The sequence below is a fragment of the Notothenia rossii genome, assembly GCF_949606895.1.
Source record: "Notothenia rossii genome assembly, chromosome: 5".
In the NCBI taxonomy this organism is placed as follows: Eukaryota; Metazoa; Chordata; class Actinopteri; order Perciformes; family Nototheniidae; genus Notothenia; species Notothenia rossii.
Genome location: NC_136903.1, coordinates 27,240,406 through 27,266,057, shown reverse-complemented (window position 1 = coordinate 27,266,057; position 25,652 = coordinate 27,240,406). Strand labels below are relative to the sequence as shown.

General features: G+C 40.0%; 1 long non-coding RNA gene across 1 annotated transcript; it reads right to left on the bottom strand.

The window, feature by feature from the left end:
* Positions 1 to 657: 657 nt before the first annotated feature.
* On the bottom strand, positions 658 to 6,153 carry LOC307041131. Its single transcript, XR_013808699.1, has 3 exons — positions 5,887 to 6,153; positions 4,507 to 4,648; positions 658 to 995 (listed from the first exon to the last, which is right to left on the bottom strand). It is a non-coding gene; the product is annotated as an uncharacterized lncRNA (long non-coding RNA).
* Between the last annotated feature and the right edge of the window lie 19,499 nt (positions 6,154 to 25,652).

Genomic DNA, 25,652 nt, shown 5'->3' with positions numbered 1-25,652 from the left:
TCTTCTTCCTGGTAACACATAACTACAGTGACATTTACAAATAAGCTTTGTATAAAGTATACAAATAATTTAAAAAATAAAAATACTTTAAGCTCTACTTGTTGTGGATTCATCAAGTTAAGAGTTAGTTATTGCTATTTAACAGGTTTTAGATGTTTTTAGAAGGAATATATTTCAGCAGATTTGTATCACCCAGATTCCACCTTTTCTGTAGAATGACCCAGCAGGCAAACTTGGCTCAGGCAACAGAACAGAGACTGGTATATACATTTGACTATAATTCATAGAGATTCTCAAAAAATAGTAAATAAATAATAATGACTGCTGAAAAAACCGGCTTAGATAAAGTAGCTGGTCAGGCTGTTATAAATTGACCAGCCAGTAGATATTAGGCTGGAATGTTTGGCTGGAGAGGGGTTTTGGACACTTTAGCTTGCCAGGATGGCTGGTTTATTCATCTATCACCAGCTTATGTTTAATAATAGTATTAAATATACCCTGCTGGGAGCTTACCAGGATTCCAGGTGACCAGCACACATTAAATACTGGTATGATTATTTAAACAAGAGAACATAAATATATTACAAAGATTCATTGTGTCATGTATTCTAAATCTACCAAAATAAAGACATTGTATAGTAGTGTTCATAACAGTATTTTAATTTAATAAATAGCTAGTTAATATAATAAAACACACAGTAACAATACAATAATTATACAAATAACAACCAACCTGCAAATCAACCTACACATCAAAATAAATATATTATCTAAAACCGGCGCATTTGATTTAAAATAAAAGTAATACATATAATTCAATATTTAAATGGTAACAAAAACCGTAACACTATACTGTATATGATAAGAAAAAGGCAACAAAGAAAGGGTTTTGGGATTTTTCTTGTTCATGTCCATAATCTTTCCCGTTGTGTAGCGTCCAGCCTTTCCCAATCTGGCCTGCACTTCTGTCTGTTGAAGCCACTTCTTCACGCAAACTGGAAAGAAATGTAGATTTAAGTACACTGTAAAAAGAAAACTTGACATTTACGTTAACATTTGGGCTGCTGTGGTTGCCAGAACCGTTAAAGTATAATACATTACAAATTACAGTTGGTTGTCATAGACGTTACAGTCAACAATTGCTTATGGTTAATTACAATGACAAAAACAAATAGAGCTAATGTACATGTGCAGCTGTATTATCTGGGAAATAGAATAATCGGATCAGAATTCGGTATTGGCAGACAATCAATATTAGGGATGGGTATCGTTAGGATTTTATTGATACCGGTATCGGTACCGGTACTGCTTATCGGTATCGGTATTTTTCGATACTCTTATCGATACTTTTCAATAATTTGGTGCTCAAAATTATAGACATGAATACAAGATGTGAAGATTAAACAGTAATTGTATTGTAATTGCAGAAATAACTGTATAGCTTATACATTAGCTTCTCAGAAGCAGACACAAATAAATAAAATAACTCAAAGGGGCCTGGCTCGCCCTATCATGCTTTTTGGGGTTTTCCCTCAGACAGAGGATGAAAAAAAGGATTTTTTTTTAACATTTGTAATCATTTACATCTTTATCCAGACATTTCAAACTGACAACCTAGCTCGACAAAAGATCCTTAAAACATTGTCCTACAGTGACATCATGCAAAACTGTGATATGAAGAAATTGGTCAAAAGGCTAAGATGGCAAAAAGATAAAGGCGAGTACGTATATTATTCTGGATTGTACTTTTAAATCATCACAAAATAAATGATGTGTTGAACTGAAACAAGTCAAAATGTGTCTGAAGGTTTAAACATAGAACAAAGCATTTGAGCTTAAACTATGTCAATTCCTAGTAAATGACCAACAATTGCTGAACCATACATTGAAACGTTGACCTTTAACAACATTTAAATGCAGTTTTCCAATTCACAATGACATCTGTAAGTTTAACTGGTTTATAAAGCATTCAATGAAAGACCAAATTATTATAGGTGTAGGAGCTCACATTAATACACTGTCAGTGTTAATAAACTAAAAAAAGACAAGGCGATGTGCCTGCAAGACTGCACTCAGGTAAACAAAACAAATGACCCGTGCGCAGCAGCTAACCTGCCTGCGAGCCTTCGCTCAGGTCACATTTACACACGGCGCGGCTGAAGCCCGCTAGCACTATTAGCACTAGCAGTATTGCTAGCACCGTTTTAGATTCAATGAGTGTCTCGTTTGCAAATGCTTCTTTAAGTTGCTTGTGTTACCCCCTTTACAAGCAACTAATTGAGTACATAGATTGCACCTTGCACTATCGCCACTACATTTTTTTTAAAGTGCACCCAGACCTTCGATCGCTTCGCTCTGTCCGCCATGCCTGCGGGAGTCTCACAACAATAATAAGAGCGCTGTTGAGAGAGATGACGAGTGGCATTTACAGTGGCCAATCAGAGGGGTCTCAAACCGGATAAATCACACGGGATGAGGGTTCCCAACCAACCAGAATGGTTTAAAGTTAAACTAAGGAAGTAGATGTAACACATATACCGATAGCAGCACCGTTTGTCCAGCGGCTTAACGGTATACCGATACCGTCCAATCAGGTACCGGTATTGACTTAGTACCGGTTCTCGCTACCCATCCCTAATCAATATCAAATGAATCAGATCATTATTAGAATATGATCACCTTTGTTGACTTGCAGCCTAAATACAAAGATAACTCCACTCCTCTCCTACCACTCTTACCTCTAATAAGCCTTGGTAGAACTAGTGTCCGAGTCATAGGGTCCAGAGGCCTGTACTACGAAGCCGGTTAGCCTAATCCAAAACATACGCGCTCTCGCTAAACTGTACTACGACCCGGGTTATCAAGTGGATCGCTCAAGCCAGCCTTGTCCTATCTAGTTTGGTGCGCTTTCACATGAAAGGGGTGGTATTTGGAGCATTGGACCAACTACAAACATGGAGAAGCGTACTGACAACGCAGCGTCATACTTCCTGAATGAAAAGTCAACTATATAATTAGACAAATATGAAGACGTTAAACATCCATGACTTAAACACTTTATCCAGGATAAAAGCCATATACATGCACCTGCAAGGTGAATACAGTTGGTAAAAGAAAAAGTGTTTGAATGCGTACATTAACAGGTTACCGGTATTATTACCGGTACCTGATTGGACGGTATCGGTATACCGTTAAGCCGCTAGACAAACGGTGCTGCTATCGGTATATGTGTTACGTCTACTTCCTTAGTTTAACTTTAAACCATTCTGGTTGGTTGGGAACCCTCATCCCGTGTGATTTATCCGGATAAAGACCCCTCTGATTGGCCACTGTAAATGCCACTCGTCATCTCTCTCAACAGCGCTCTTATTATTGTTGTGAGACTCCCGCAGGCATGGCGGACAGAGCGAAGCGATCGAAGGTCTGGGTGCACTTTAAAAAAGATGTAGTAGCGATAGTGCAAGGTGCAATCTATGTACTCAATTAGTTGCTTGTAAAGGGGGTAACACAAGCAACTTAATCAAGCATTTGCAAACGAGACACTCATTGAATCTAAAACGGTGCTAGCAATACTGCTAGTGCTAATAGTGCTAGCGGGCTTCAGCCGCGCCGTGTGTAAATGTGACCTGAGCGAAGGCTTGCAGGCAGGTTAGCTGCTGCGCACGGGTAATTTGTTTTGTTTACCTGAGTGCAGTCTTGCAGGCACATCGCCTTGTCTTTTTTTAGTTTATTAACACTGACAGTGTATTAATGTGAGCTCCTACACCTATAACAATTTGGTCTTTCATTGAATGCTTTATAAACCAGTTAAACTTACAGATGTCATTGTGAATTGGAAAACTGCATTTAAATGTTGTTAAAGGTCAACGTTTCAATGTATGGTTCAGCAATTGTTGGTCGTTTACTAGGAATTGACGTTTTTTAAGCTCAAATGCTTTGTTCTATGTTTAAACCTTCAGACACATTTTGACTTGTTTCAGGTCAACACATCATTTATTTTGTGATGATTTAAAAGTACAATCCAGAATAATATACGTACTCGCCTTTATCTTTTTGCCATTTTAGCCTTTTGACCAATTTCTTCATATCACAGTTTTGCATGATGTCACTGTAGGACAATGTTTTAAGGATCTCTTGTCGAGCTAGGTTGTCAGTTTGAAATGTCTGGATGAAGATGTAAATGATTTACAAATGTTAAAAAAAATTCCTCTTTTCATCCTCTGTCTGAGGGAAAACCCCAAAAAGCATGATAGGGCGAGCCAGGCCCCTTTAAGTTATTTTATTTATTTGTGTCTGTTTCTGAGAAGCTAATGTATAAGTTATACAGTTATTTCTGCAATTACAATACAATTACTGTTTAATCTTCACATCTTGTATTCATGTCTATAATTTTGAGCACCAAATTATTGAAAAGTATCGATAAGAGTATAGAAAAATACCGATAACGATAAGCAGTACCGGTATCGATACCGGTATCGATAAAATCCTAACGATACCCATCCCTACCCAGGACTGACTTAAGAGATGTTGAACAGAGGACAGGCATGGTTCCATGTACAGGAAACTTTGAACAGGTGTTTTCATCTTTTCTGCCTGAAGATTCACAAGTTCTTGATCAGGTGTTTGATGTGAGCTGGCATGATCCTTTCTGCAGCGATAAATAAAGAAAACAAAGAAAACATTTGTAATAATGGTAACAACAATAATATTAGTATAACTATTTATATAGCACTTACACAATTGCAAAGTGATTCTCACAACAAAAATAAAGAACAAAACAATATCAACAATAAAAAAAACAAATATTACAGGAATGTTAAGATACAAAGAAATGTTTTTTCAGTCATTACAATGCACCAGAGGTGGGAGTAAGTCCTACATGTGCAAGTCATGAGCAAGTCTCAAGTCTTGACCTCCAAGTATCAAGCAAGTCCCAATTCACTGTGGTGAGAGTCAAGCAAGTCAAGTCAAGTCATTGCTCAGGTCAAGCAAGTCAAGTCAAGTCATACGAAATTCTGATGAATAAGCCCAGTTTCCGCATTTAAATCAGTTAAAAGACAGTGGTTATGAAAATGGATTCAACCCACACTATGATTTTCATTACATACACAGTTAATAATTTGAAATCTAATTTAGACCGATGACAATCATATTAACCCCGGAAGTGGATTAAAGTATCAGGGTTAGTCAAAGTGAATCCCATGGCGGTTCTAGTGTTCATTTACCCCGTTTTGTCTTCTCTTTGCTTAATCGATTTGAAACCAAGTCTAACGTAACTTAAACTTAACATTAGCTTTCTAGCTAACACAACACAGTCACGTAGCCTACCTTTCTCTGTGTTTTTTTTTTGTAGAGACGAATGAAGTTGGATGTTGTGGTGTTCCTGTCACTGATCTTTATGCTGCAGACCCTGCATACCGATGTTCTCTTCTTATTAGCGTCATCGACAAAATAATCCTTGTATCCGAACTTAACTATTTTTGGAGTAAAGCTAGCCGCTGCCATGTTAACTGACACTCCTGCCATCTAGTGGGTTGCCAGGTTTGCGCGCATGGCGTTATAATCACGTTTTTCGAAAAAACTAAACGTAATATCCCACTACAAAAACAAACGCAAATATTTAATTTTAAATAGTCAAGTCCTTTCAAGTCATCTGTCTCAAGCTTAAGTCAAGTCTCAAGTCATGAATACCAAGTCAAAGTCAAGTCAAGTCTTTTATCAATGTTAGTCAAGCAAGTCTCAAGTCAAAAAATATGCGACTAGTCTGACTCGAGTCAAGTCATGTGACTCGAGTCCCCACCTCTGCAATGCACTGTTGGAAATTACCTTCCAAAGGCTAAATTCAAACTCACCTTAAATAAATAACTGTGTACCAAAGTGCTTTACCTGATAGAACACGTTCCACACGGAGCAGCAACCATCCGGCTGGGCCTTTTGCTGCATATCATCTCCTCCCTCTCTCTCTGGTGTTAGGTTCCAGTAGATATCTACTATCCAATAAAACAGAAATTCCCCAAAAAATCATATTAAAAAAGTTAAAAACTATGACTTGCTGTTGGCATTGAAATGGATTAGAATCTCACCATTTTTCTGGATGTCAGGAAGGCCAGGAAGTCGTTCCCTTCAAGTCCGTAACCAGTCATAGGAGTTCAAATGACATCTCTGTTCACTCCAATGGACCAGTTTTTTTACAGCAATGGCGGATCGTGGAGCTCTCAATAGTTCCCCGGAAGTTAGCTTGCCGCTGACTTGCGGGGCTATCTGCGGCTAGCAGCGCAGTAGAGTTGCAGCATAATAGACCGTTCTTGTTGGACTTTTAAAGGTAAGAAGACGTTTAAAGATTTATATTGCAGATATTATCAGCACATCTGAGTCAAATGAACATGTGTATTAAAGGATGTTAGTGGATTATCCCTAAATCTACTGATTTAGGGAACGTTTACAGATAACAGATTAGGCTAGGATTCCGGATAACGTTAGCAACACACGTTAACCACGAACAGCCATTAATCCGTTCTCTTAATGTTATTTCAACCCAACGTTGTGGAATTAGAGAAAAGGGGCTTCTTAACGTGCTTTTATCTGGGGTGGAAGGAGTTAAATATTAGTTAAATATAACATTGGGGCGTGTGATTGTAGTGGGTGGAGATGGTGAAATGAGGATATCCATTTTAGAGTTCAAGCTAATATAATATAGTTCACGTTACACAATAATAAGGAAGAGAGCTATTTGTGTGATACATCGCTATTGACATGGATTTAGAGTTCATACTTGAGACTTCCAACCAGTAAACAAAAACGTAACTTATGGGTGAGTGTTTAGAGCCATATGATGTCCTTGTGATTCTGTTGATTATTACCTGTCTGTATTATGTTGCAGCTCAGCTGATTTTGGATTGATGGCAAAGGGAGAGGGACTTAAGTGAGAGTGAAAACACAAGGTAAGTTTCAAATAGGTCAGCAATTTCCCATCCTATAGGTTGCTAGATGTATTTAACCCTTTCTCCTGTCCCCCTCTCTCAGCACAAGAACCCCCAGGGGGATTCAATGGAGCCTGAATACCTACAATGAGACCCTCACCCTGAGCCTGAGTCTCAACTCCCAGAGTTTTGCAAGCCTCTCCCTGCTCCTTATTTTGATTAAACAGACATTAAGCTTCCCAATGGTGTGGTCTTCATTTTGTGAAAAATATGATTACCTCACATATGTTGTTGCTGTTGTTGTCTTTTGTGATGGTTACATTGCTCCTGCTGACTTGAGCAAGCCATTCTTTCCTCCTCTCTGTGTCAGTGGGGAAACTTTACATGTGTACTTCTTTCTCTGAGCGCTTGGAGCATCCCAGGCAGCACAGCAAACCATGGGGGAGACGATTAGCCAGGACAACACAGAGGAAAAGGCACAGACAAACTGCATGATATGCTATTCAATGTTTATTGAATTCCATTTATTTATAATGGATGTTCCTAAAACAACACATTTAACATCAACATCATGCTGCTGCTAGTGCTTTGACTCAGTTGACAATCATTGATATGCACCTGTGGGTCTCCTGTCCTTTCTGAAAGTCATAAAGATTGCATTAGTACTTTAGATTACTTGTGTCTTCAATTACCAGGGGATTACTTAAAACCACCATGAATTAAAGAAATGGTAAAAATGTATCTAATCTGAATTTTGAAGGATTCCTTCCCTCCCTCTAAATATATCAATAAACATTAGGATGTGATGCTCCTGACTACCATACAGGTTTAAGAAGATAATATTTGTTTTAAAGAATTCAAAGCAATAAACAACAGGCTCTTTAACCAAGGCAACGTTAGCCTAACATGTATATGTTAACAGGTAAGATAGCTGTTCACACTATGTATATTTTTCTACTTTTTGTAATGCTATTTTATTTCTATTTAAGATGTTTACATTTTCGATTGTTTAATTATAGTCTTTTAACTGTCTAATGTACAATGCCTTGTCTTTTGCTGCTGCAGCGTAAACATTTCCCCAATTGGTATCAATAAAGTACTTCTTATTTTTATCTTAATCCTCAAATATTAGCAAATGTTACTTTAAAAAAAAAAAACATTGATGTAACTACATACACATATCGATATGTTGTATAAATATTGCAAATCAAAACCTTTATTCACCACTAATTACCAAAAATTGCATTTCTATCCTGGTATTAATGCATTCAAATCGTGATTCAAACGGCCCGCGACAAACCTCCGGGGAACTATTGAGTCTCCCTGAACCACGTGACGATCAAGCATTTTGGACCTCCGTTGTCGCAACTTTTCTCTTTATGGCCCTGGTCGGACCCAACTCATTTACAGTATGTTTTGCATCTCCTCAATAATGGTCTGTATAGTTGATTAGAAAAAAACTGTCCCTACAATTTCAGGTAGATTAACACACACTTGTAAGAAAAGTTTACAATGAAGCACAAAACCCCTCTTTGTATTAAGCGAGCTGCCACATAAAGTGCAGCTTAACATGCTAACCTTTGGTGAGCTACAGTAAAGCTAACTTCATGCTCAACACAAAACCTTTAACGTGCATTACATTGACGATTTTAAACACAACTGAACTCTCTGTACTTGTAAGATAACGCCTAGTTAACTTACCCTTAAATAACTATATCACGTTTTTCAGTGGAAACACAAACTGCAGAAAACGTTAGCTGCTAACTGTTGTTAGCTAAGACAACTAGCTCTTAAGGGAAGTAACATAGCCTCATGGCAAACGTAAGGTTAAGTTAACTTAACGTTTTAAGAAAAGCAAAACGAACCTTCGAGAAAGCTTTTACTCTCTCTCCTTAGCGGGCATTGTTGATTGTTCGAAACACGATCTCTCGATGTGCTTCCCACACATCGTTGGTTTCATCGACCCCGGTCTAACAAAAGTCTGCCTCATCAGACTTGTCTGCCTCACGCACTTGTTTTGTCCAGATACGCATAATTTGATCATTTTTTGGCCACAAAAAAATCCCATAACCAGATGTTGAGAGGGCCCCACATCCCCATACAACATATCGCTTGCCAATTATTCTTGGCGTCTTATTGCTGTGCATCCTTTGTCATAATATTTGGCCCTTCAATGCATTCAAACGGGACTGAGCTCAGCTGTGTTCTACTCATGACGTCACCGCCGGAAATGGCCAAAGTTGATGTTTCCGGCGCAACGAACGATTGTTACTAGGCTTGTTTGAGACAAGCTAGACCTGCGCAGTTGCGATCAACGTCTTGCTAGTGCGTTGCATGATGGTTAGTCATTTTGTCCGACTTGCTCTGGAGGCTCGCCTACATGAGATGTTGAAATATTGCGGGACAAAGACGCTCGCAGCCTTGAGAGCGAGGCGCAGCGAGGCGGCGCAGTTCCTCTCCACGGGCTGCGGAAGCGAAATGCTTGATGGGAAACGACTCGCTGGTATCTCGAGCTGAGCGCTCATTGGTGGTTTTTACCCCGTGCTGCTGATGAAACTCTCCAATTGACTCGGCAAAAGTTTGTTGTTGATTTGTGTCAGTTTCACCTCGCCACTTCCATTCACATTTTTCATCATTGTTCCAAAATGTTTATCATCATGAAATTAATATCTATATATTTGTATACCATACTTGCACTGCTTACCGTTTTCATACTTTATATATCTTAGCATATTCATACACACTGTTCATACTGCTCACAGGCTGCTGTGTATATCTAGTGTATTCATACCCCTCACTGTTTATTCATCATTCAATTCATTCTATATTTTATTCTGTAGATTGTGTACATTCCTTTTCACTTTACTGCTTTTTGCACTCCTGGCTGGAAGCTAAACTGCATTTCGTTGTCTCAGTACCTGTAATATGTGCAATAACAATAAAGTTCAATCTAATCTTGAGCAGGAACAAATGTATTTACTTAGTACATATCTGACATTAACGATTATACACATTTGTGCATTCTTTATGAATACAAACCGAGTCAAGCCGACTCCGGAGGTGGCGGTATGCACCTTAAAGCTGTTTGCAATCCGCCAAAAAAACGAGAGAAGAAGAAGAAGAAGAAGAAGAAGAAAAACAAGAAGAAGGCCCCGTCTCAGGTCGGTTAAATTAAATCCTTGCTTCCCTCACTTGCGTCGTTTCCCTGTGTTTAGTCCCTCCCTCCAGGGAAGCATGGAGAGACGCAAGTTGAGTTTTAAGAGCAATGGGACGTCCTTTCCTCCGGAGCGTCACGTGAAGCGACGTCCGTTTATGATGACGCCTTACAGCTGTTCGTCTGACAGCAGCTCTGTCCCCGTTATTTTCACAAACACCCCTGCCACACATATACTGACATAAACATTTGTATCATCTGTTGTAGACCCCAATAAATAAAATCAAATAAGAACTCATTCTCAAAAAAGATAAACGCCATTCTTAAAATGTATAAACGAACAATAGTTCGATTAATATTGATTAGAGTGCACAATAGAAATAAAATAATTGAGTGAAGAAAAAAATTATCTATCAAAACCCAGTTAGATTAACATTCATTGGATTGCACACTTTGTTTGTTTGTTTGTGTGGATATGTAGCACATTAACATTTTAATAGCACTTAATGACTGACTGAATGGAAATGACAGTAAATGAAAATATAAAACGAAAAAAGCGATCATGAAAATGTTTCCAATAAGTGAATAAAATGATTTTTGACCACTTTGTTGTTCAGATATATCACATATTTGTAACTAAATGATACAGGAATTGAAACAAAACACAGTTTAAACTGAGGAGTGACTCTCGTGAGTTTCATTTATTTTCTTCACTCCGCTGGGGTACTGCTCTCATGTCAAGAACAAGAAGCATGAGATCAGTGCATGCACTGCATCGTCCAATCAGTGAGCGATACACAGTAAGGGGGCGGGGCGAGTATCTGAGGATTTCATCGGAGGATGGACTGGTGGTTCCTCCATTATCACTCCTCCATTATCGCTCCTCAATCCTCGGTCCTCCGGCAGAAATGAGAGCCATGGGACGGTACTCAAGATGGCGCAGACAAATCAACTTCCGGTGAGACCGAGGACCGAGGAGCGAGGAAACTAAAATAGTCGACCTGAGACAGGGCCGAAGAAGCCGACTCCGAGCTGTCCGACTTCAGGCGAGCATTTTGAGACCTCCCCCGGCTGCAATCGGCTATTCTCGTCTACTTTCTAGGCGAGCCGCAGCTCGTCTCAAACAAGCCTACTAACTGACAACTTGTATGCTGTTATAATCGTGATTTATTAAAAATAGATCAATAATAAAAAAATCATATGGCACATTTCACAATACAAATGCAACCTCTATCATATACTAAGCCCACTAACAGGTGTTAAAAGCATTTCGTAAGCTCTTTAATATATTCATTGCTATCGGGATGTTAAGAGAATTCAATGGAATATAACAAAAACTGTTTCTGAACTAAATTACATACCCCACCTTTAATTTACCAGAGGCATTGTTGCTTATGTGTCACGTTCTCAAGGTTTTTCAAAATAAAAAATATTGTGCTTCTTTCATGTTTTTTTAGAAATAGGGGAGTGCACATGTTCTATTTGATTGGTTGATGATGCAGAATCCCCTGCTGTTTCATGCGCTGTATGTGGATGAACATTTTTGTATAGACTAAAAACGTTTCCCTTACGTATATAATAAATACACACACCTAATGTTTTATCTTTTCTTGACTACCATTTACCTCTTTCATGTATTTGTTTGTTTATTTATTTATTTGTTTGTCTGTTTGTTTGTTTTTCAATAACAAATATATTTTTTGAAGGAAAAGAAAAAAAATAAATGTTAATAATTTAGTTTTTGGGAGAAGGGGTGGGATTAAATAAGTGTAAACTTCTTCCCATTTCGGATGTGTAATTACGTAGTTAATTTGTTTATATATAATTATTACTTTAATTATTATAATTATAAGTCAGTAATATTTTTGTTTATCAATTTGACACTGCTTACGTTTGTATAGTATATCAATTTTCTTGTTCATTACATTATTATTGTTATTTTTTGTGTTATTGTTTTATACATTCAAACTAAATCAAATCAAATAAACCCACAGAGCATACAGTCATTGCCAAGACAAATTCAAGTTGTTGCATTATTCTGTGAGGTGAATGCATTATTAGCCGACATTTTAATGAAAAATGAAGCGTCAGTATCTTTTTGTCGCAGAACATGACATGAGTAGTTTTTTAAAAAGTAGCTTAAAGCAAAGACATGGCCTAATAGGTCTATTTTTATTAATGCCCAATTAACATGATGTACCACAGGCGCTTATATGAATCTCATGACGACAGGCTGACGGGCCCATAGGCTGCAAAGGCTACATACACCAAATGATGGATAGAATGCATCGATAATCATTCATCTGAAAGTATAGTTTCCTAAAATAATGGAAAAAGAAGAAGCAGCTTGTTTAAAGAAGGATGAAGTATATTTAAATATGCACTCCGATAGACACATTTGGACTTGAGGTATCTCAGATGACTCCAGTATCATTTTGTTCAGGTCTTCAAATGGTTCAGAATATTGTAGCTAATGTTTGAAAATGTAACCATATTAAACCAATTTTAGCTTCCCCCTAATTATCAGACAGATCAGACTTTCAGGTTTTTCTGATGATTAAAATAATTGCAAATGGGCCCCTTCATAACTGGCTGATCTCTTAAACGTTACTTCCCTTCCCTGCACTTAGAATGCGGTCTCTAGAAGAAAAACAAGTCAACAGGCCACAGGATCTTCTATGAAAGGGGCCCTATATCATTTTTTTAGGGTTTTCCCTTTCCTGTACTGTTTTATATAGGTTTATGTGCATGTAAATGTTCTGCAAAGGTTGCACTCACTTACAAACTTGCAATGGAAATCAGCCTACAATGTTGTTGATTATTATGTACATAAATTATGCCAATAAAATGCGTATTCAACACCTACCAGTCGTAAAATGCCATCGCTTGAGATGTCCAAGCTTTAATGGCCTGTTGTAAAACATAAATATAAAATAGCCATGTCCTTGTTTGTAATGCATAATAATTCAAAGCTTTAACATGTTTTTGCAGCTCGCTGACAGCCAAATGAGTGCCGCATCCAACACAGTATATGACATTTATTCTTATTATATATGACAAATCAACCACTCTTTACAGGGCCTTATGGTCCTATTAGGTGTTGTTTACATATGCTAGCCTAGTAGCCTAGGCTGGAACTACTGCTAATGCTGTATTAAAGACATTTTAAATGAATGAACAAGTGGAAGACAAATGAAAGGAAAAACCTGATTGAAATGAACTCTTCCAGAATAACAATGCCTCAATTTACAGGGCATGAGGTGGTTTGATAGTTATGAAAAATGATGTCAAATTAAACACCTATGGGAAATATTGGACTGACATGTCAGGAAGTGCCTTGCAGCATAATCATTAAATCAACAAATGAAGGAAGATTTATGGATAGCGAGAGGCTACAGTATGTAAAGTCACTTTAAAGCTACTCTTATTTTAACATATATTTTCTATAGGAAATGTAATACATATACAGTATTTGAAAAATATTTAGTTATCTTCTTTCAAGCTTTTTTTCCAATGGTATCACATCTCCAGCGTATGCTCTTGTTCTCCAGGTACTTTTGCATGTCTCGGTACTTTGCATTTTTCCTTTGTTCTATCTTTGTTTGTATTCCTGTATTTTTTTTCTACCCTGGAATCACTCGGTAAATTACCATCAAACCTCTTACCCGGTAAGCATGATGAGAGAAAGCTTTTTTGACCACCCAAATGAAGACACAAGGTTCCTGTGAACAATAAGGGCCTGCAAACATGAATAGAACCCCTTTGGTATTACAGTAATAGAACAAATACACTTTGAAATGTTGTCCAATTTCAATGGACATAATTTCCAAGGACAGAGATAATATTTAGATAATTCAGCAAGAGGTTTGATCAGATAAAAGGGCTGGACAATATACAATATTTCTCTAATGGTTATTCTATTACATTAAATATGTAATACTGTCATTTGTGGGGACATCTAATTCAGGCAGAAAGTCATAAATGTATTCAAGTACTTTCTTTGCCCTCAACTCTATGATAGTCTCTGAATTATTACTAATCACACAGATAAGAAGTACTTTCAATAATCTCTCAAAATGTCACTGCTTGATTAAAAAAAAGCTTGATGTTTAAAATATCAAAATCTTTACTTCGCTAAGGTCTGCATGGTTTGTAGATTTTGAAAAATCTACCGTATGTTCTGTATATTTCAGCAAATTTCAAATAAATGATATATGATTTGAATCAATAACAGTCACTTGTCAAACCATACTGATATTTTTCATACTGTGCTTTCTTTTTCAGGATGTTTTTTATTCTGTTTTTCACAGTATGAACTGGCAGATATGCTTGCAACAGATAATCCATTTCAGTCAAACTCTTGTCTTCATGATTTATGTCAAATTTACGTCATTGTTGCTCGCTGAAGACTTTTAATAAAAAATTAATCTGCTATTAAAACTGCATTAATGTGTATCATCAGTTGGGATGTGCTGTCTTTCCCCAAGACCTTCAGAGAAATTGAGGGTTTATAGTAAGAGATGATGCATTCGTAAAGGTCTTTAATAACTTAGCAATAGGGGTGTAACGGTATCCGTATTCATCCTGTATCATCAAGGTTCGGACGTCACGGTTCGGTGCATGCAGTCACACGACGAATACGCCTTTTTTTCACAGTTTACTACAGCTCTCCACGCTGTGTTGGAGATGGATGTAAACAACTCAGACAGACTGTATGTTTCACTAGCAGACTGTATGAAAGTATAAACGGATCTCAAATCAACTCGACATCATATTAATAACGATATATGATACAAATATAAGACTGACAACAAGAACAAGCCACAGATGTCGTATCACAGTTTATCCTGGGCGGAGCTCTCCACAGCTGAAGACTTCTCCACGCTGCTTTCAATCTGTGAGTAAACAACGTGTGCTTCACTTGGTGGCTGTCTGAAGGTATACACAGGTCTCAGATGGACTTGGTATCACATTAAGAATGATATTCAGTAATAAGTCTGGCAAAAATCACTGGTTTAAATGATTTATTCAAACTTGCAATGTTTTGAACACACATCCCCAGTCACCTCATGTGTCTTTTTGTAGTCCTCGCTGTACGTGTCCGGATATTGGCATCGCAACCACAACCTCACACACTGGTACTGAATGTGCATCAAAGTGTTCCTATCCAGCCAAATATATCAAAAGATGAATGTAAACGACAGAAAAAGCGATCAAAATGTGTATTTCCTGGTTATTCGACAAAGGCCACCCCCCCGGTACATCTGCCTACCATTATAGAATATTACCAGTTGTTCGTCCCACAAGTTATTCAGTAACACCGGCGTTGTTCGACAGCAGTGCGGTAGGCTAATGGTAACACAAGCCAAACATGCTAAATCATATCAGAAGGCATCACCCAGATTTGGCAATCACCGGAGCCCGGCAAAAGACAACAGCAGTTCAACAGCTTCTCCCCGCTGTTTTTAAGAAGCCAATAGACATGAAAGCTGAGATACCAAAATAAATAACGGAAGCTTTTGGCATATGCTTTTCAACTGCTATGCACCCTTATGCAATAGTGGAGGACCCCGGCTTTTATTGATTGTGATTGAAAGTGATTTAAACACTATCTTATTATTTATTTTGTAATATTTTCAAGACATTCTTTTTAGTTTTACAGCTTATTGAACCTTTTTGTTTGACATCAGCCATTATAGATAATATGGCTATCTGAGTGTGTGGTACTGTTTGTGGTTTGTTTTTAACTGTGCAATACAGTTAATTATTCAAAATGTTAGAGTTACTTATTTTTGAACTGAAACTTGCACTACTGTTAAAAATAAATAAAAAACAAACCTGGAATTATACATTTGGGACTTTTTTTTGCTTTTTCTTGTTGTACCGAACCCGTACCAAACTGTAACCCCCAAACCAAGGTACATACCGAACCGTGAATTATGTGAACCGTTACACCCCTATTTAGCAATGATTGTTTTGTGCATATGTATTAGTCATTGTAAATACATTAGTGAAAACAATTTGCAGTTTAAAATCTATCCAAGCTTGACTTTGCATACTTCCGGATTTCTGAAACTACGGTGGCTGAGAGGTGCAAACGCGTAACAACAGCCCAAAACATTTCCATTAGGAGGCACAATAATACAAAATATAGAAATTAAAATGTGCCAAAATTGAGGAACAATTAAGAAACACATGTGCAGCGTTTAGAAAAAAACATTTACCAATGCTTACTAAAAGCGCTGCATTAACAAAACACTGCAGTTACAAATCGCTTCAGAAAGCTCAACACACAACGGAAACGGGGAAACTAAAAAGAGATGCACACAGATAGAACCGCTTGTTGGCCAACTGTGCAGCAGCACGTTTCTCCTAATGGAACTGTTTTGGGTTGTTCTAGCGTGTTTGCAGTCAGCCACCGTATAAGCTCCACCCAAACACCTCTTTCAGGTGTCTGGTATTGTCTTCATTAACTGGCAGTTTTTCAAACAATGAGAGCAGGGGAGTCAGGAATATTGGGGAACAAGCAAAATGGTTACAGTTAAAAATTGTACAGTGCAGGTTTCCTGCAAGTGAACTGATATAAACAATTGTGGTTTAAATTGGAATATGTCTTTTGTTTAATTGAAAAAGATTATTCCAGTCACAAACGGTGGGTGAGAAGGGCAAACGCGAATTACAAAGTGTGAAACACTTTAACAAAGCTTGAGACAAATTTACATTTTATAAAAACAAAATCACATTAGCAAAACACTTTTACCAAGGAGAAAACAATTTAACAAGAACAAAAACAAATTAACAAGATGCTAAACACTTTTACAAAGCTAAAGACAAATTAACATTTTATAAAACAAAATGACATTAGCAAAACACTTTTACCAAGGAGAAAACAATTTAACATGAACAACAAAAAATTAACAAAATGCGAAACACTTTTACAAGAACTGAGACAAATGTACAAGTCCCGAAACAATTTAACAAACTAGAGAATCAAACCGGAAAGGGAATGTCCATCATACCGGAAGCAGGGGCGGTGCCAGGGGGGAGCTAGGGGGTGCTGAAGCACCCCCCAGGATTGCCAAAGCACCCCCTAAGCAACCCCAAGAAATATATGTTTTTATTTTTTTTCGAATTTTTTCTATTTTTTTTAATTAAATTAAATTAGAAAAATTATTGATTACATCAATGCAAATGTGAAACAAGCAAATGTTTGACCAAAAACATAAAGCCAACACAGGTGATTAGGCCAATGGCCAGCACCCATTAGATTTTTGACCTACCCATAGGCTAAATTACTTTGTGACACTTTAGTGACTTCCTGTTAGCTGGAGCGCCAAATTATTTGTTAACAGCAAAGTGGCGAATGGATCGTTTTTTAGTCCTTAAACGTCCACGTGTGGACACTCAATCAAAACCACCTGAAAGCGAGAGGGATTTTGCACATAATAGGCCTCGTGAGTACAAGTAGCTTACTTGTGGCTCTCTGTGTTTCATTCAAGCTCTGCTCTGTGTGTGTGTGGCACGAGCCATTTTGTGTGCGTGCGCGAGCACCGGTTGGTCTCTACCGGAGATTGTTGTGGTAAGCATCTGGTGCTAGCTAGCCAAGCTAACGGATATAAGGAGCTTTTTCAACAACAAAGTGGAGGGAGAACTCTCTCCTGTCCTGTCAGACTGAGAGTCTCAGATAACCTCAGCTCAGGTGAAGTAAAGGACTCTCAGTGTTTAGATCTCAGTGGGTCTCAAAAGTTTTGTTTTAAAAGGGGAGTGATTTGTAAAATATCTATAAATAAATAGTAAATCTGTTTACAGTTCTGTTTCATATGTATGTTGAGAGATGTATCCATGGATCTCTTCATTTTGCTCTCAAAGTGCACCAGATTGATGCTTTTAACTTCAATATTTTAAAAAAAATCTTCGGGAGCATTTCAAAATGCAAGATGGGGTGGGGAGGGGGGGGTGCTAGTGGATCGCCGGAGCTGTTAGGTCAGTGGTTCCCAACCTTTTTTTTACCAAGGCACCCCTGAAAATATTTCTCGACCCCAAGGCACCCCAACTTTTTGTAGATTTAAAAACCACTTCAGAGCTTAAACTAAAAACCATAAATACACCATAAATTGGTTTTCAAATGTGTATTTAATTGAATAGAACATTTTATAGAACAAATAATGTTTTCACACATAATAACAAGAACCAGACTAAAATTGTCAACACCATTTCTATGATGAATTCAATATTATAAACAGGCCTACTAAGTAGGATCTTTTGTTTTGGCTGAAAATAGTAGGCCTACCTGTGTAAAAACACGAATATATCAATACAGTTATTATTTTACATTTGGATTTCAAAAGAGGCAGGCCTATGATCACTTAGATTAAATAATAACTTAATAAAATTGGTGGGATGAAACAATGCCCTCTGACCTGACTGTGGTCATGTGACTCATCAAACACATCCCAAATATGAAACATTCTGCATTTCGCTATCCAGATAATACTGATTGACAAAATCATAAATCATACATTTATAAGAAAGGCACACAAATTAACATCCAAACATAAACATTTCTCAGACCGTTACACGGTGCTAGTGCGACACTTGTGCCTGCTTATGTGAGCAGAGTCTCTTGATGCGTGGGGGGATAGTGGACAGCGCAACGCGGAGGTCCTGCTCCACTGACAGCCGGGTCCGGGATCTTGTTTTTGACATATGCGAGTGAGGAAAACGCCAGCTCGCACAAGTAGGAGGTTGGAAACTGTAAAGGCACCTTGATGGCACTCTCTGAGAGGGATGGATACTCGTGTCCCACAAGCAGCCAAAAATATATCCAGACGTAGTTCCCCGTGCTTCAGTTTCAGGGAGCGGTCCATAGATAGCTCTGCGAGTTCATCCTGAGCTCTGCTGTTTAAACTTGTGGCTGATATTAATGTTATTTTAGACTTCTTTTGCACTGCTGTTCCATCATGTTCTGTCATCCCTGCCTGTGTTGTTGAGGGCTGGGGTGCTTCTTTATTTATTGTCACTACGTAACAATCCATCTTGAAATTATTTGGCGCGAGGATAAAAAGCAAACAATGACGGCTGATGTAAATCATGAGAATTTAAGCTGTTTAATATTTCTAAATCTGAGCAATATGTTTTATTAGCTTATGAACTCCATTGTACATGTAATAAAATAAAGTGTATATGAAGTGAAGTTTATTAAGTGAGAAAAAAATGTGGAACATAAAAATACGTTTTTTTGCGGCACACTTGGACAATGCTCGCGGCACCCCAGTGTGCCGCGGCACACCGGTTGGGAACCACTGTGTTAGATTAACATTAACATGCTTATATTGTAGTTCTAAGTGCAATGCCTTGCGGCCTGTAGCACCATCCTTGATGGAGCATATGTGTGGGCAGGAAAGGAGTGAGCAGAGAGTAGAGTAGTTGTCGATTTTTGTTCTGTTTTCTGTGACTATCTGCCACACCCTGTCAGACTTTCAATTGCGCGCGCTACTAAAGAGACGTGTTACCATGGAAACCAAACAACGGTTCAGCTGTATTAAAGTCCGAGTGGAAACAGTTGTGTGTAAATCTGATTTTGTGAGAAATCGGGAGAAATATGACCCCGGGAGGAAATCCGGAGAGGGCAATGAAATCGGGAGTCTCCCGCGAAAATTGGGAGGGTTGACAAGTATGAGTTGCAGTAGAAAATTCAACTGTAGCGCTGGTGCATTAATGGGAAACCCTTAAAGTTTGAGCACCCTCTATGAAACGTCAAGCTACCCCACAGCACCCCCTAGAGAAAATCTCTGGCGCCGCCACTGACCGGAAGTGACGTGCAAGTGATTGACTCAAACTTACGTTTGTTTTTGGCGGAAAGACCGCCGGTACCTACAGTATGGATGGTACAAGTGTGTTTACGTTAAACATACTGTGTCCGTTTTGTGGAAACCACATGGGCCAAGTGTTTACCTCAATAGAACAACTATAGAGATTCTCACAGTATCTGCTGTTTTATAGAAGGAACATCTTGTTCACTTTATGAAATCTCTGCAGCACCAGGAGGCAGCAGGACGTGTAACTCAGCTTCTGAGATGTGCAGCAGCAGTGCGCAAAGACCTGTATCTTTTACACACCACCTTCACTAGATTCTTTCTGGGAGAAAGGTAAAACGCTCTCCGTCCATGTCAACAGCTCAACAACACAACCATTATTGTTTCTGGATTTGCATATCAACTTGCATACAGTATAAACTTTCCTGTCATTTCAGACCCTGCCTTACTCCCGGCTCTTGCACTCAGCTCATTCCCTTCACCTGTTTGACAGATCGCCTGGTTATAGACCCCTACTCTAACCCTAACCCTATTCGGCCTGCCCCTTTATTGGATTTGGTTGTATGACTGACGGATATTTTCTGGATTCAACCCCGTTTGTATCAGACTAAAGTAAACTGAAGTTCTTGAACATTCTATTCATACCTGAGTCATGCTTTTGGGTTCAAGTCCAGTGAACATTTCAGTCCAACATGATACAGGGAAAAAAGTAAACAAAAACAACAGAAATCCAACACACTGTGTAGTAGGTACCTCGGTTTGGGGGTCACGGTTTGCTACGGGTTCGGTACAACAAGAAAAAAAAGTCCCTAATGCATAATTCCAGGTTTGTTTTTTATTTATTTTGAACAGTAGTGCAAGTTTCAGTTTAAAAACAAGGAACTCTAACATTTGGAATAATTAACTTTATTACACAGTTAAAAACAACCACAAACAGTACCACACACACTCAGGTGGCCATATTATCTATAAAGGCTAATGTCAAACAAAAAGGTTCAATAAGCTGTAAAACTAAAAAGAATGTCTTGAAAATATTACAAAATAAATACTAAGATAGTGTTTCAATCACTTTCAATTACAATCAATAAAAGCCGGGGTCATCTACTATTGCATAAGGGCGCAGCATAGCCATTGAAAAGCATATGCCAAAAGCTTCCGTTATTTATTTTGGTCTCTTGGCTTTCATGTATATTGGCTTCTTAAAAACAGCGGGATAAGCTGTTGAACTGCTGTTGTCTTTTGCCGGGCTCCGGTGATTGCCAAATCTGGGTGAGGCCTTCTAATATTAGACCCTCCAGAAAAACGCGGGCAAATATCCTTGATTATGCGGGCTTAAATCCTTGATTATGCAGGCTAAAATCCTTGATTATGCGATTAACCATGCGGGGTTTTTATGTGATTTTTGAAATTGCGGGAAGTTGCGAAATATGCGGAAAGTTTTGAAATATTGGGCTGTCTTATTTATTCTCTCTCAAACACAACCTGCCACTAACGTTAAACCCCTTTCCTATTCAATTAAACACATTCAATGTTTATTTACTGTAAAAGCAATTGGGCTATTTTAATCTCTCACACACACACTCACACACACACACACACACACACACACACACACACACACACACACACACACACACACACACACACACACACACACACACACACACACACACACACACACACACACACACACACACACACACACACACACACACACACACACACACACACACACTTCTCCGCCTCATTCTGTTTTCATTTACTCGTTCGTTATCTGACCAGCTTCAATCTTGTACTCACTTCGTTTCTTGTAGCCCTCGAAAGCGTTTTGGAGGTTGATGCCTCGGTGAACGTGAGTTGTTTGGCTTTCTTGTCCGCAGCAGCAGAAAGCATTTTCGAATGTTTGAATGAATCAAAGTGGGTTGTCACCGTCGACTTTCTCTTATGCTTCAACACACAGTTGCACGGGGTGCAGAATAGTTTCCCTCCACTTTCGTGAAAGACATCGGGGTACTGCTTTGCCTGGTCTTTAGCAGAAATGTTCGTCGGTAAATGAGATGGATCAGATTTGTTCATCTTGGTGTTTTCTCTCTCGTGTGAGTTCCACACGTTCACTCTACGGTGTTGTTTACCTTCTGTGATGCGCGAGCTGATGACGTCACGTCATCATCATCACTACTTCACGTCAAGACGAGTTAACTTTGTTTTCCCTCAACTTTGTGTGGAAAAATGCGGGAATTATGCTGCCTTTTGATAAATATGCGGCTTTTTAAAAATCTGCGCCATTTTGCTGATTATGCGGGCTTTTTCTTTAAATATAATTGTAATATGTCGATGCAGTAGCCCCTTTTTTTAAATGTCTCTGCTTAAGTTTTTATAGGTGTTGCTATCTGCTTTGTGTAGCGTGGTTCTACAAGCAACTCAGTGCATTCATTGGGTGGTATCAGAGAGATACAAGGGTCTGTAAATGCTGTGGTGGCTGTACTCTTCCAGCCGCCTCCCTTGTGTTTGTTTTCCCTTTCCCTGTCTGTGTTTGTGTGGGCGTGGTGACTGTCACTCCTGGCTCCCAGCTCAAACCTCCACCCGCTGCAATCAGCTGTTCACCCTTTACATTACATTGACGCTTTTATCCAAAGCGACTTCCAATAAGTGCGTTCGACCAACAAAGTACAAACTTGAAGAAAATAGAATCATATAAGTACATCAGGTTTCATAGAGCTAAAACATTTCAAGTGCTACTCAACTGGCTTTAGATAAGCCAGTCCTTTATTAGTATACAAGTGCTTTGTTAATAGTTCTATCGCTCGAAGTGGAGTCGAAAGAGATGAGTTTTCAGTCTCCCCCTGGAAGATGTGTGAGCTATCTGCTGTCCTGATGTCAATGGGGAGCTCATTCCACCATTTTGGAGCCAGGATAGCAAACCAACGTGTTTTTGCTGATGGGAACTTGGGTCCCCCTTGCTGTGCGGGTGCAGCGAGCTGTTTGGCTGATGCAGAGCGGAGTGCACGTGCTGGGGTGTACGGTTTAACCATGTCCTGGATGTAGGAAGGGCCAGATCCATTCGCAGCATGGTACTTAAGTACCATTGTCTTGAAGTGCACACTACTACTACACACCTGATTCCCATCAGCATTTACAAATGCCATATCAGCAGAGGCTCCACAACCTGTCAGCGCCAGATCGTTGTTTAACCCACAGTGGTAAAACTCTCAGCCTTCTTAGCCTTAGCATTATTAGCTATTTTCCTCAACACAGTATATTCTTCTTACGTGTTCTTCTTGTGCTCCAGGATCACTCTCCGGCCGCCTTGCTGTCATCAACAGCCGCCACCAGTCGCCATTTCCAGCCGGATTACTCTCCACGCTCCTCCACCTCTAAACAAACCTTTTTCCAAAACTCTGCCTTGTCCTTCGTTTGGGTACTCTCGGATAACGTAACAGAACGATCTGGCCAGTATGGACCCAGCGGACACAGGCCACCGGTCAAAGACTGCGGACGAACTCAGCCAAGCCCTGGCCAATCAAGGCGCTCTCGTGGGGCATCACAAGGCGGTTCTCTGTGAAGTAGTGGAGACTCTCCGGAACCTCTCCACTAACGTACAAAGGATCGGCACGCAAGCAGAACTGCTCACCTCACAGTCTTCTCCCCCGCAGCCCGCTGCACAGCCGACAGCCCCTCCCCCCCCTCCTGCCGCACCTCTCCATCAGCTACGAGAGGCTGTCATTCCCACACCGGAGCGATACGCTGAAGATTTGGGTATTTGTAGAGCCTTTTTGTTCCAGTGTACACATTTTCAGTTGAGTTTAGAACAGTTGCTGCTGGCTCAGGCTGGAATAACAAGTCTTTGCAGGATGTTTTTCTTCAGGGGCTGAACGAAGCAATTAAAGATGCGCTAGCTGCTAGGGATGATCCAGTTAAGATAATTGAATTGCCACAGCCATCAAGATTGATAATCGCCTCAGAGAGAGACGTAGGGATAAGAATAGCCGTCACCCCAATCCCAGCTACTCCTCACCTGATCCCCAAATTGGCACTGCCACTACCCCAATCTCCAGATCCTTCCCGACTCCTTACTCGTTCTCACCCCTTGGAGATGAGCCCATGCAAGTAGGAAGGGCCCGCCTCTCACCATCTGAGCGTGCTAGAAGGATCCAGGCTGGGGAATGTGTTTATTGCAGTCAAACCAGCCATCTCGTTTCCTCCTGTCCTAATCTGCCAAAAGGTCAGGCTCGTCAGTAGCTGTGGGGATTCTGACGAGCCCTTCCTCCTCTCTCAACCCCCAACCCAGAAAGCAGCTAGAAGCCGTGCTTTACTGCAACCAACAGTCCCTACCCCTACTCGCCTTAGTGGACTCGGGGGCGGACGAGAACTTTTGGGACATTGACATTGCAGCTCAGGCAGGAATTTCCTGTGAAGTGTTAGATTTGCTTCTTAATGCTAATGCTCTAAATGGAAAATTCCTGGCCCAAGTCACTCACCGCACCAAGCCAGTAAACCTCATTCTGTCTGGAAACCATCGTGAGTTTATTCAGTTTCACCTAATTTCCTCACCTCATGCCCCCATAGTGTTGGGCCATCCCTGATTAAGAACACACAACCCCCAGATTGATTGGGTAACTGGCAAAATCATTAGTTGGAGTGTTTTTTGCTTATCCTCTTGCCTGCAGTCTGCCTTACCGCCAGCAGAGGCCGCCTCTCCACCACCCAAGATCGAGCCGCCTGACCTGTCATCTGTCCACACTGAATATCATAACCTAGGAGAGGTGTTCAGTAAACAGCAAGCTCTTTCTCTTCCTCCTCATCGACCCTACGACTGTCCCATTGACCTCCTTCCCGGGGCCCCTCTGCCTTCCTCACGTCTCTTCAACCTGTCTCGCCCTGAGAGAAAATCCATGGAGAGTTACATCCATGACTCCCTGGCTGCTGGTGTCATTCGCCCATCCTCCTCCCCGGTCGGTGCTGTTTTTTTCTTTGTGTCCAAGAAGGACCGCTCACTGCGGCCCTGCATTGATTACAGGGGTCTTAATGCCATCACTGTAAAAAAACAGATATCCATTACCCCTCATTAACTCTGCCTTTGAACCCCTCCAGGAAGCCACCATTTTTTTCCAAACTGGACCTCCGCAATGCCTACCACCTCGTCAGAATCCGAGAAGGGGACGAGTGGAATACGGCATTTAACACACCACTCGGTCACTTCGAGTATCTGGTGATCCCTTTTGGACTGACGAATGCCCCAGCAGTCTTTCAGTCGATGGTGAACGATGTGCTCCGTGACCTCCTCAACCGGTCAGTCTTTGTTTACTTGGATGACATCCTCATATTCTCTCGTAACAAGGAGGAGCATATTATCCACGTCAGGCAGGTGCTGCAGAGACTCCTTGAAAACAGACTCTTTGTGAAGGCGGAGAAATGCGAATTCCATGTCAACACAGTCTCATTCCTGGGCTACATCATTGAGGAAGGAAAGCTTAGGACCGACCCTGAGAAGATCCAAGCAGTGGCGGGGTGGCCCAATCCAACCTCAGTTAAACAGCTTCAACAGTTTCTTGGTTTCGCCAATTTCTATCGGCGCTTCATCAGAGACTACAGCAGAGTGGCGGGCCCTCTAACCAGACTCACTTCCCCTACAACTGGCTTTTCCTGGACCCCAGAGTGCAGTGCAGCCTTCTCAGAGCTAAAGAGACTCTTCACCACTGCCCCTGTGCTCATCCACCCTGATTCCTCTCGCCAGTTTGTTGTGGAGGTCGATGCCTCCAACAC